Genomic DNA, 12951 nt, shown 5'->3' with positions numbered 1-12951 from the left:
CTCAATCCAACAAAACTTTTTTTTTTTTTAATTTACGCTCACCGAAATTTAGCCAATATTTACATCACTACAAATTATAAATATATATTAATAATCTATAAATTTATCCACCCAAAGATATTTTAAAGGAGGAGGCTACAAGACAGCTGAAATAAAAATCAAACAAAAAATATTATCAAAAAAATGTTTATTTATTAACACAATCTTAGTGAAATAATAGAATAACCAAAGTTGGGCATAGGACATTTATTGAGTATGAAGTGAATGGAATTGTAATCTTTCTCTACAAAAGGCCCATAGAAAGTGGATTGGAGATGTTGTAGCCCCTTCTTCCTAAAATTAAGGAATTTATAAAAAAAAAGAAACTTTGCAGGAGAGCTCAAAATTAAATATTTGAAATATTTTTCCAAAAAATTAAATTTTTTGTGAAAAGATGTTGATTTTAGAAATTTTTTTCTAAATGGAATATTTGAAATTTTTTGAAAAAAGATTCTTGATTTTTGAATTTTTTTTCCAAAAATTTAATTTTTCGTGGCTAACTTTGGATTTTTAAGTTTTTGTCCTAAAAATTTAATATTTTAATACAAAATTAATAATTAATTTTTTTATCCAAAAAATTTAATATTTAACTTTTTTTATCCAAAAAATTTAATATTTAATTTTTTTTATACAAAAAATTTAATTTTTATGAATCCCTGTGGGTTTTTGAAATTTAAAAAAAAAAAAATTTTAAATTGGAATTGTTTTTCATAAAAATTTCATTTTTGAAGTAATATTTTATTTTCGGAATATATATTCATTTTTAAATTTTTTTTTCAAAAATTCTCATTGTTGTGAATATATATTGATTTTTGAAATGTTTTCAAATATTAAATATTTAAAAATTTTTTTCCAAAAAATTTAATTATTCATCTTTTGCTCTCAAAAAAAAAAAAAAAAAATTTCAGAAAATAATTACAGGCTTGGAAAAAAATTCAAAATATTTAATATTTGAAAGTAAATTTGGGCATTTTTTTTCTAAAAAAATTAGTTTTGGTAATCAGCTATAGATTTTTGATTCGAAAAATATTAATTCATTTTTTTTTTTTTTTTTTTCAAAAATATCTTTAACCCCCCTCACTACTATAAAAAAACAAACAAATATATATAACCTAGTGGACGCCCCTGAACTAAAGTAGGATACATTATTATTTCTGGTATTATTTTTGTGTGTTTGGCATCCAAAGGAAAGAAAAAGTTGCATACGGCAAAATGAAAATGACAAAGTGAGTTCATATTTTGATCTATAAAAAGGTACCTTTTGCGTAAGAAAAAGATATCATCTTCTTTGCTTTAAAGCTTTACGGTATAATTAATTGTAAGACAAGAAAATTCTCCCCTTGACGAGATAAAGATAGAACTAATACAAAACGTGACAAGACAATATGACGATATACAATGAAAAATGGATGATCATATAAACGTTGCGTATGTACTATACAATAGTTTTTCTTTTTCTAAGACATGTCCTTGTGACGTCTCTAATACATATATTGCAATTCATGTTCGGTCTAAAACCAAACTTTTTTTCGGTTTGGCTTTATGGGATTTTTTTCTGCATCGATTTGGCAATATATTTCGAGTCTAACCTCGATATGAGACCGTAGGTAAAAATTTTATCGTTATTCAATTGTTGAATGATCTTTTCGGTTTCAATCTATGGACCGATTTTATCACATATCCTGATTTATGTGTTGTACAAATATGACTAATGTAACGCATTTACTTCATATGACGTTATTGAACCGATAACAATAAAAAATACAAAGAAATATTAATCCTTCCAGAAAGGAGTTATTTTTGGTCAATCATATAATCAATTCAATTAACTCAGGTGTATATTCAAATGGACGTTTACCTCCCAATGCCAATGCTGATGTTCACAATTTTGAAACACACTTGATGTAATTAACAATTCATCTAATAAGTGGTCCATGAAAATCTAAACACTTTCTAATTCAATAATAACTGAAAGTTGAGCGATTGAAATTAATTCATATTTCGATATATTAAAGCATAAACAATTAATTACAAAACAAAAGAAACATGAACTTTTTAGCATACGTAGAAGTCACGAAAACGCCACTTGAACCGGAACTCCACGCAGTTGGGCATCTCCAGGTATACATGTCCAAAGGTTGGAGAGGAAGAAGGACTCTGTTAAAAAGGCCAAACTGGATCTGGAGGAGTTATAGAAAACACCCCACGCCAATCCCCTCAAGTCCATGAGGACCCACGCTAGAGATATTGGGGTTTAAAATCAGACTGTCCAGAGAGCTATAAAAAAAAGTGGGTGGAAAGAGGCTTGTATGGGCAGAGAGGCCACTTTTGACACCAGAAATGATAGAAACCCATCTCCTCCATTGCAAAACTCAATTGAATTTTTATATTTAGATTTCTTTTGAACACTTTTTAGTCACATTTACCCCCCTACAGCTCAGATGCCGACCCCTCGACTACAACTTTTGGGTGCATGTCAAGTGAGGCCTGTAGTATCCGTCATCCATCCAAACACTGAGGCCACTATATGCCAGTACAAGTACGCCATGACAGCGGCTGCCAGGCCTTTTGCCACCGTCTGGAAACTAAGGGCTCTTAGGGCGTCTACATTAACGATTAAGGTAGCTCATACACGCATTTAATAGTATTAATTTGTTGAAATTCTAATGCTACTTAATATATTATATCTTTTTGAATTTTAAATTTCAAAGTGTTCAGATTTTAATGGACCAATCCGTATAGAACCAGTCTAGATCGAATTTTTAATGAGACTGATAAGGATCGAAATTCTTTTGTGGGGACCGATCTAATACCCTGAAATTTCTTAAAGTACCAAATTAGTTTGATTCACTAATAAGCTTAACAATCTCAGACCGGTCTATAATTTTCAGACCCATATCCAACACCAATTGAAATATGAACACCTAATCACAAAAAATTGATTTTTTCCTTATATTTTCCTTCTTTTTTCTTCCTCTTCCTTCAATACTCAATTATGATTATAATAATCATAATTTAATAAATATTTTATATTTATGGAAAATATTGTAAATTTTTATTATGATTCAATTTGTATTCAAATTGAATCAGAGCATTTTATATTTGTATTACAATGATTATTTTCTTTTTAAAAGTAAGAAAAAAAGAGCCAAATAAATTGTAATACCTTTAAAAATATTCCTTTGTCATTTTTAATTTTTTCTCACATTGTGCATACATGTGAATGCTGTTTTTTCCTATGAAAAAGAAAATGTCAATTTTGTCAATTCCTAAAACTGTGTGTTTGTACAATAATCATTTTTACCAATTTAAGCATAACTGTGTAAATTCTAGGGCAAAATAATTGGAAGGAATTGCAATTTAATTTGTTCTACAAAATGCTTCATTCTAAGAAATCGGAGGTTTTGTCAGGAAAAAAAGGTTACAAATTCATGAAATAAACTATTAGTATATGGAAATTAAGAATTCAAAAAAATCTTTTCTTGACAAAAACTTAATATAATTTGTTGATCAAATACTAAAAAGTATTTTGAAATGTTTTTCTAAGAAAGACAATGCTACTTTACATACAAAAAAAAAATACATATTTTTCTCGAAAAAATTCCAAAAACCAAGTCCGACCAAAAAAATTGATCCTGTGGACGCCCTTGCTAACGGATTTCGCATGTAAAGGAAGTGGAATCAACCCTTAAGTCAACTTTTTTTTTTTGGAGGAATGGGGTTTTTGTGTCTTGAAGACACGTCTATGTACTCATCATAGAATTTGAATATGCTAATATAATGCACCAAAAAATTAGGTTGTTGACTTTGATTGGTTTTTCCCTATGTTATATAAAGCTTAATCGTTGCTTCATGTGTACTTTCAATTTTATTTTTTTCGTGTATTCATTTTTGACAAACTTTCTTTGGAATGATATTTTTGTAAGAGTTGTTTAAAAAGAGATATTTTTATGGCACTCAACTCAAAAATCTTGTCAGACTGGGGATCCAAACTTGTAGTAGACTGAATATATTATGGAAAAAGTAATCTTTATGAAATGATGAAAATACAACTTAAAACCAGTTTGTGACTATATTTTGTTTTCAATATGTCCTCCTTTATAATCAATAACACCTTCGACACGGTGGGGAAAGGACTGGAAGCTCTTGACGTTGAAATCGATTCCATGGCGTAGTATGTTGTCATGATTGCAGCTCTGCGCGAATCTGAAATTTGGAAAAGGGTTGGGAAGAATATTCTTCTCCAAGACGGCTCAAACAGCAAAGACCAGAAGTCTAAAGTCAGGGATGGAGGAGGGCCGAGTGGAAATAGGCGATAAGTCACTCATATTATTGTTGTAGGAGTTTTGGTTCTGCTTGTAATAGACTTCTGTATTTGTGTAAGCTGTCGGTATAGAGATGCTAACTGTCTTTATTTAGAATTTTTGATATTTTCTTTAAAAAATATTAATATCTGAATTTTTTTTCAAATAAATTAATATTTTTTTTTTTCCAAAAAATTTAATTTACGTAAAAAAGCTGTAGTAGGACTTATGAAATTTTTTCCCATAAAATTATTTTTTTTTGAGATGAACTGTGGATTTTCGAAATTTTTTCGCAAAAAACTTAATATTTGTATTTTTTTTTCCAAAAGCTTAAGTTTTTGTGAACAATTGTGAATCTTTGAAATTTTTTTCCAAAAAAGAAAAAAATAGTTTTTCTGAACACTTTTAAATTTTAAAAAAATTACGATATATTTTATATTTGAAATTTTTTTTTCAGAAAATTCAATATTGTAAATTAAGTTTTTAATTTTTTTTTTCAAACACTTAAATTTTTAAAATATTTTATATAGAAGAATGAATTTTTTATTCTTTTTGCACAAGACTAAATTCTGGATTTTTTTTTGGAAAAAAACCCAAAAACCAAGCTCCCAGCCCCCTTCTCAAAAAAAAAAGTTATCAAATGCTATTGCAAGTTTAGGGCCCCCTCCCCACATTTTATGTCGAGATAAAATATTTTTTGTACCTTTTGTCCTTATGATTCAACAGTCGTTGGTGGACATGTCGTTCTCCTGGTTACTACATCTTTTTTGACGTCATCAAGTGGACAATTTTCTTACACACCCAGAATCCACTTTTTCAAATAACTCTGAAATAAATAAAGTATGACATTTAAAACAATATAAATGTACTTTACAATAGACTATCAACTCAAATGCTTCTTCATAAAACTCTATAAAAACTTTTAACATGAATATTTTATAAAAATATTTATATATTATGTATTACACTTATTCACTGTTTAAAATGTTCTCTGCTAATCAAATCTGTTATTTAAGAACTACGAAGGAAATAAAATCAATACTCTCATATATTTTATAATATATTTTGTTCTTTCATAGTTTTGCAATACGTAAAACTTTTATATAGCTATTAAAAATCTTAATACATGGAGGGTAAGGACTCAAAAATTAGAAAGCCGTTTTCTCATTCTACATATTTTGAGGATGAACCTTATCTACAGCGAGATACTGAGGGTTCACGTCGGATGAGGACGAAGGCTAGAAGTCTGCCGGCTAGAAGGTAGCCATGTTCTCCCTGCAGAAATGTTGAACCTTCTTGGACGTGTGTGCCGGGTGCTGTCTTGGGTAAACACATAGTTATCCCTGCAGAAACGTGCTGTTCAACCATTGCAAGAAATGTTACCAGAGGACCTTGTAGTATACGCCTGAGTAGACTTTCTTGTTGGTCTTGAAGAAGTAGAGAGGCATATTGCTGCCTGCTGGACACCACCACGCCAAGGACCACGACCTAAGCTGGATGTTTGTTCCTTAAGATTCCTCGTATCTGAGCTCTTGATTTAGCTAAGAAGCGATCATTTCTCCTGTTCTGAACCGCGCCCACTTGTCGACTTGTGTGCACGTAGGAGATAACACACCCTCCACCGTTTTACGTGTTGCTCGGATATTTTGGATCGCACACATACAAAACAAACATCAAATTGTAGCTTTTTGTTAGCTCTTTCGAATGGCGCCAAGTACAAAATTATCAGGCATTTAAAACTGAGGCTAAACGGCCTTGAAGAGGATTTTAATTTTTGAGTCCTCATCCTGTATTCGGATTTTTTAAGGCTTTCACGCCTTGTAAATACCATGGCATTCTGGAACGAAGCAAATATTCTTCAGAATAAACCTTTGACTAATGATGGATGTCAACAGAAATCTTACGTTTTTACTAGATATTTAGAAGTATATAATTGTAATAAGTGTAAATCATAGTAAATTAATCGGTTATCAAATATATTATAAGACTTTACATCATACTAGTTGTTCTGATATTTTTAAGTGCACCAAAACAAAACCAACATCAAATTGTAGTTTTTTGTCAGTTCTTTTGAATGGGGTCAAGTACAAAATTGTTTGACTTTTAGAACTGAATCCAGAGGTCGTAAATTAGGATTCAGATTTTTTTTTCCCCTCACCCTGTACATTTAATATAATAAACAACTCCATATTTTAGTGCAACATTTTGTATATCATTACAAAAAAGCAAATAAAGAATGCAATACATTTCTATTGTTTGGACTTGTGCTGTATGAGAGAAGAAAAATCCCGTTCTTATCTTTTAAATCCTATTAAATTGAAGAGGAGGGGGTTAAGAAAAGAGTAGAAGTATTTAAGCTATATGCAGTAAGTATTTAGAACTGCATCTTCTACGATAAAAACAATACAAAATCCATAAATAAATAATGGTAAATATACAATACTTTTATTTATGAGTCAGTATTTAAAAATTAAATATATATTGCCAAAGTCGAATGAATTGGAAATAAAGATGGAGGAAAAGTAAGTTAATATATAAATAGGTTACCTAGCTAACTCTCCTTATATTTTTTATTCTTCCCATGAGGAAACTGCAAAAGCAAACAAAATAATAAAATGAAATGAAATAGCCCTTGTGAGATAGGAAAAGAAACTCAACAAACATTTTCAACTCTTTAATTCCTGGCTTTAACTGTGAGTCATTAAATAAATACAGACATACCTCTGATTACGAACAACATATTATTTAATTCTTGAGGAGTGAACTCTCTTTTCTTCTACATACATTCATTATATGAAGATATATAAAAAATTGATCTTATCTAATGGTACACCTTGAATTTTTTTCAATTTTTCAAGTGTAAAATTTAACCCAGAGGTTTTGTGAGGACATTTATTTAAGAAAAATCATCTGAAAATAGAGTACTTGGCACAACTCTTATTCAATATATGACCCCTCGGGTCTAATAATTACCTCGATATGAGGCATAAATCCCTTGGAGACCTTTACTAGGCAGTCATACTCTATGCTTGGTACACTCCTTCTTGGTGGAATCCTTCAGAGACTGGCCAGTAATAGCACACAGTCTCATCCAGACGCGCCTACATAGAGTAGTCCAATGAGTTTGCTTATCGGAAAGTAGTTTTTCTTGAAGGTCTGGGTCTTAGGGGTACGATGACAGGGAGCTCCTTCTTGATTGAAAACAAAGCTGTCCCCGGACTTTTTTCTGTACCAAAGTATCACTTTCTTATGCAGAAGTTGGATGTAAGCGTCTGCATTGAGCTCCTTCCTCTCCACAAAAATGGAAAGGCAGACTCAACAACACACAGGACCATGGTTCTGGCTGGATTTTTTTGCTCTGCTGAGACATTGTCTGGATGTCCGCTTCTGATATAGTGGCTGTTTTGCTTATTTACAGTGGCATCAACATGGATTTTTTTTTCTTCCGAGTAGAGAAAAACTTTACCCAAATTTTTGTTGGCCTTGAGAAAATTTATAATCTTTTTTGCTCTGTCCAACCGTCTGAGCTTGCTCTGTTCATAGATAAGATGTTTTGTTGTCCTCCTACAAGATCAAGCCTGTAAATATGCTATGCACAAGTTGTAACAAATAAATAAATAATTTTAAATGTAGGATTTACAGTACGTTTGATGAATTTAAAGCAATAACTGAATTTTCCATGGATGATCATTAATAGTGTAGTTCTTGGTTATTTAAAACAAATATTTAAATCATATACTATTTTGTGAGACTTTAACCGGGTTGACAGATTGGACTTTTTTAGATTTGGCCTACAGTTGAAATATGCTTTTTTTATGTTACCAGTTTTCATGAAATTTAATTTAATGAATATTACGGTCATTAAAATATTTCGAGTGGCAATGCAGGCCATTATATTAAATGATAGGACATCCATGCTCTAAGGAATATTAATTTATTTACATTCTCTTCATTCCATGTACATTAGGGCGTTTCTTATATTTTATTTTCTTGAAATATCTGGGGCCCTGGGTCAAAATCCGTTCCTACTAATAAAAAATACAATTGGCAAAGTTTAAGCAAAATTGAGGAATATTTAAAGGTAGCTCAACAGTATCAAAGCATTGAAAATTGCCAATTTTTCAAAAAAATTTACTTACTTCTCAAATATCGTGAAAACAGTTCAGAATATAGCTTTTTATATCTTATAACTTTTTAAAAATGACGTACTTTTCTCAAATATATATTAATGATTTTTCGAGAGAAAATTATTTATAATATGAATGAAAATGTAAAATAGTTGAAGAGATAACAAATATTGTTACGTGCAATATTTTTACATCTTTACTATTTTCCTTCTGCAAAACATGATTCTTTGTTTTAATTGGTTTTTATCCTTCATCTGGGATCTTAAATTAGTACCATTTATCGGTCCTGTAAAGGTGTATTAAACGCCCTCTATGAAGCATAATTTCGGATATGCACATCTGGAGTACTTTGGTATACAATTTAAATCCAGTTGACATGTAACTCTACTAGTATTATATTTATACAACGAAAATATTAAGTAGGGAAAAGAACTAGGGTCTACTACTCAATCAAATTTTAAAAGGGGAAGAAACACTTTAATTCCTCCAGAAGTTACATCAGCTCTTGATCGCACTAAAGTGTTTAATCGATTTTTTTTTATATTAGCAGAATCACTCAAGAGTATTGATAAAAACATAAACTTGTAGAATGTGTACCCAGAATAACATTTATATTCTTTTACTAACTAGATTAAATTACAAATTAAGGCTCTTTTTTATTATTATTATTCTTTAGATAGTCCCCCCCCCCCCTTTTCTTTTCTTTCCCGGTCTATGTAAGTATTATTTTACGCAAAGAGACTAACTATTTTTTTTAAATGACTAACCTTTTATGTTATTTATTTTAGCCTTTTCTATTGTTTACTTTTACAACAGTTTTTTTTTCTAATAATTGTTTTCTAGCTTTAAATACTCATTATAAAAGTTATATATATGTATATATACAGAGTGCGACATCTATTTCACAATCCATAGGATTAAAAAATAAAAGATTTTCTCTTAAATTAATCATCCAATTTGTATGAAAATCAATGGTAAATGAAAGCTATATAAAAAAAAATATACATTATTAATAACGGAGTAAGTCTTTCCGAAATAACTCCTGGATCCTGGGCATCAGTTCTGATTTGTGTTGCAGAAGGGTCTTTTGGTGTGTCGCTTAATTACCCCTGCCACAAAAAAGTCCCTTGTGTTAAGGTCAGTTGAGCATGGAGGCCAAACACACCCAGGTCAATGTTTTCTTTGAGTATCACCTATTCTTGTGATCATCACACTGTCTTGTTGATTCATAATCACCTCAAGACTCTAACAGCTCTTTCCTGACTCTTCTGACAAAATAAGTATCCAGGTTGAAGAAGTTTGCAATCTCAGCATTGTCTCGTATGGCGTGAATTGCAACATGGGCTTTCTGCCTTTTCCACAATTGTGAAATAAATATATTGTATATAGATACTATTTTTTTTATCTGGCACGAAACACTATTGGCTTTACGCCAAAAAACAAAAAACGCCCAACCTATCCATGAAGAACTTTTGCAGGCGCTCAAATTTCCTTGTTGAAATACAAGATTGATCTTATCTAGGTACACATTTTATTATTTTTTTTACACTTATATAAAGAAAAATGAACTGAAAATAGTGTTTGGCACAACTTTTATTTAATATGTGAACCCTGAGCTCTAATAATTGTCTCAATACGAGGCATAAAATCCCTTGCAGACCTTAACTATACCCTATGACTCGAGCTTGGACCACTCCATCTTGATGGAAGCCTCTAGAGACTGGGCAATCCTGTGAGGAGTAGATCACACTCTCTTCTCCCGACACAGCGCTATTCAAATTGGTTATATTTAAGTTTAATATCTTTTTTTTGGCATTCAGTCGTGTGTTTTATCTTCAGTTTTTGAACTAAAAATACCAGACATCATCATAAATGACATTTAAAAAAAACTTTAAGGCCGATGAGGCAGGGTATAGTAAATACTTGGATCCCTAAAAAAATGATTTTCGAGCTTCTTACATCTTAAAGCATGGAAAATAAAAACCCCAGGAAACATATCAAAATTCAAAAAAGTACCCTCTTTATGAAATGTTCCATCTCCAAATGGCAAATATGCTGTTGTATGCCCTCAATAGCTTCCCGAATTCCATCTTTGAGGTCTTGAATTAACACTGAGCTGTTGGCGTAGACCTTATCTTTCACATGACCCTAAATGAAGAAGTTGCAAGGTGTTAAATCACAAGATCTCGCTGGCCAATTGCAATCACCTCTTCAGTGATCACACGGTCCAGAAACTTTCCTCGTTAAATATAGTTTCGTTGCTTGTATGGCACAGAGCGCCCTCTTGTTGAAAGTAAATGTTGTGCGGATCAATTCCACCTAATTAGGGGCATAATAATGAATAATCTCTCGATAGGGCAATCAATTAACCGTATCTGTTGCTCCAGTCTCATTTTCTAAAAGGTAGATCCAATGACCTTGCCGGACCATAAACTGCACCAAAAAGTAACATGTTGAAGATATAAAGGGTTTTCAGCAATAAATCTTGCAATTTCCGAGAACCAGATGCGACAGTTTTGCTTGTTGACTTAGCCATCCAAATAGAAATGTGCTTCATCAGTCATGATGATTTTAGAATGGAATTCTGGATCATTTTCTTGCATTACAAGGACACAATCAGCCAAGACACGACGTTGTTGATGATCGCCTGGCTTGAGTTCTTCTGTCTGCGAAACTTTCTAAGCCTTAAAACTCCAAATTTTTATACAAAATACGGTGTAAACACCCGTTTGTTGAATGCCCAATTCCTAAGAACGACGAGGAATGAATAAACCTGGGGGTTATTCAAGACTGTGGGCTACATCAGCAATATTCCCAGTTGTTCTTGAGTAACGTGCACGGATTTTATTCTTGACATCATTAAACAGTCAACCAATTTCTGTATGGCGGTCCGTCAAGGTACTTCAGGACGACCCAAAAATATTTATTTTTCGAACCGTCTCTACCATGTTTTCCCCATTTTTATAGTGAATTTTAATAATTTCATTGCATTGTTGAAGCATGTATCGTTCCATTTTTATTAGCTGGCGTAGTTTATACCTGTCAAATTAGAGCTTCAAAAGTGACATCTACCGAAATAGTGGGCTATTCAAAATATTATTGGAAAACCCTGTTTATAGGTATCACTTGTGTCTCTGCTCATGAATGGAAGACATGAACACTGATGTTTTCTTTAGGAGTTAAAAGTGTAAATCCCCGTTATATTTGCTCTGGGCTAACGAAATCATAGTAAAGTTTGTGAGTTGTTCTCCTTCAAAAGTATTTAATTTTTTTTTGTTTAAAAAAAAAACCCATTTAATAAAATACTTTGAGTTAAGAAATTTCCAAATAAGTTTTTTTATCATTTATTTCAGTCAAATGTATTATTTCTATTTGTAAAGTTTGTCCCAAAAGTTTTATTCTTTTTTTTTTTGTTAAAGAAATAATTGAACTTTTAAGATTATTTTTTTGTATTGAGAGAATTTAACTTTCCAATTATGGAAAGTCTTTTAAATAAAGATAAAATGAAATCAAGTTATTTCAACGTAGGAAAAAGACAATTTCAACTATGAGATGCCTCCCCCCACCCCTATTTTTATAATATAATACCCAAGCTTCAAGGCATTTTCCTTTGTTAATTTAAGATATTAGTTGCCTTAACTCTGTTGCTCTGGAGTTAGATAGTTATTATTATTTGTATGAAAAATAATGCTAAATTATCTCTAAGATACAAATCGTTGACCAAGCGCAAAAATATGCTATATGCTGGACATAAGCTTGAACTGAGATATTGAACACACTACATTTAGGGACTGTATCTTTACTAATTTTGAAGGGAGGAGATTAAATGATCATTCACTAGACACTAGGCTGAAAGATTTTTTAAATGATTAAATATATAAATACCATATCTAAAGTATGTATTTACCAGATAGTACATTTTTGAATACAAAAAATCTTTATATTCAGGGCTCAACTGTATAATCTCCGAGGCGTCCACAGAATTATATTTGGGAGGGCTTTGTTTTTGGAATTGAAAAAATTATAATATGAAAAAAAAATTCAGGATTTTTTTCAAAAATCCAGAGTTGTTCACAAAAAATAAATATATATATATAAAAAGTTCTCAAATCCAGACCTATTCAGATATAATTAATCTTTATTTGAATAACATTTTCTCAATTAATTTTCGAATATTAACAAAAAAAATATCTAAAATTCAAAGCTATTCACAGAAAATTAAATATCTTTGAAAAAAATTTAATTTGACATGAAAATTTTTGCAAAAATTTTCATAAATCCAGTTATTTAGAAAAAATATTTTTTTTTGCGAAAAACATTCTAAAATGACATTTCAAATATTAATTTTCTTGGAATTTTTTTCAAAATTCTGCTTTATGCCCGATGAACTTTTTCTAGGCTAATAAAACCCAAACAAATTCTAGTAAAAACAAAAATTCTTTAATTTTGGTGGGGCTACACCCCCTCCTCCCCACCCAATG

At 30.9% G+C, this 12951-nt stretch overlaps 1 protein-coding gene across 1 annotated transcript in view; it reads right to left on the bottom strand.

The window, feature by feature from the left end:
• Positions 1-12951, bottom strand: part of LOC121123371 (uncharacterized) — a 232570-nt gene that overhangs the window by 62604 nt on the left and 157015 nt on the right. Inside the window, exon 3 of the mRNA XM_040718492.2 lies at positions 5047-5169. The gene's annotated coding sequence lies outside the window, so the exon portion shown is untranslated. The remainder of the gene's footprint in view (positions 1-5046; positions 5170-12951) is intronic.

Source organism: Lepeophtheirus salmonis, chromosome 8 (genome assembly GCF_016086655.4).
Source record: "Lepeophtheirus salmonis chromosome 8, UVic_Lsal_1.4, whole genome shotgun sequence".
Taxonomy (NCBI): domain Eukaryota; kingdom Metazoa; phylum Arthropoda; class Copepoda; order Siphonostomatoida; family Caligidae; genus Lepeophtheirus; species Lepeophtheirus salmonis.
The sequence above is the reverse complement of the archived record's forward strand: the minus strand, read 5'-3'. Positions and strand labels throughout refer to the sequence as shown.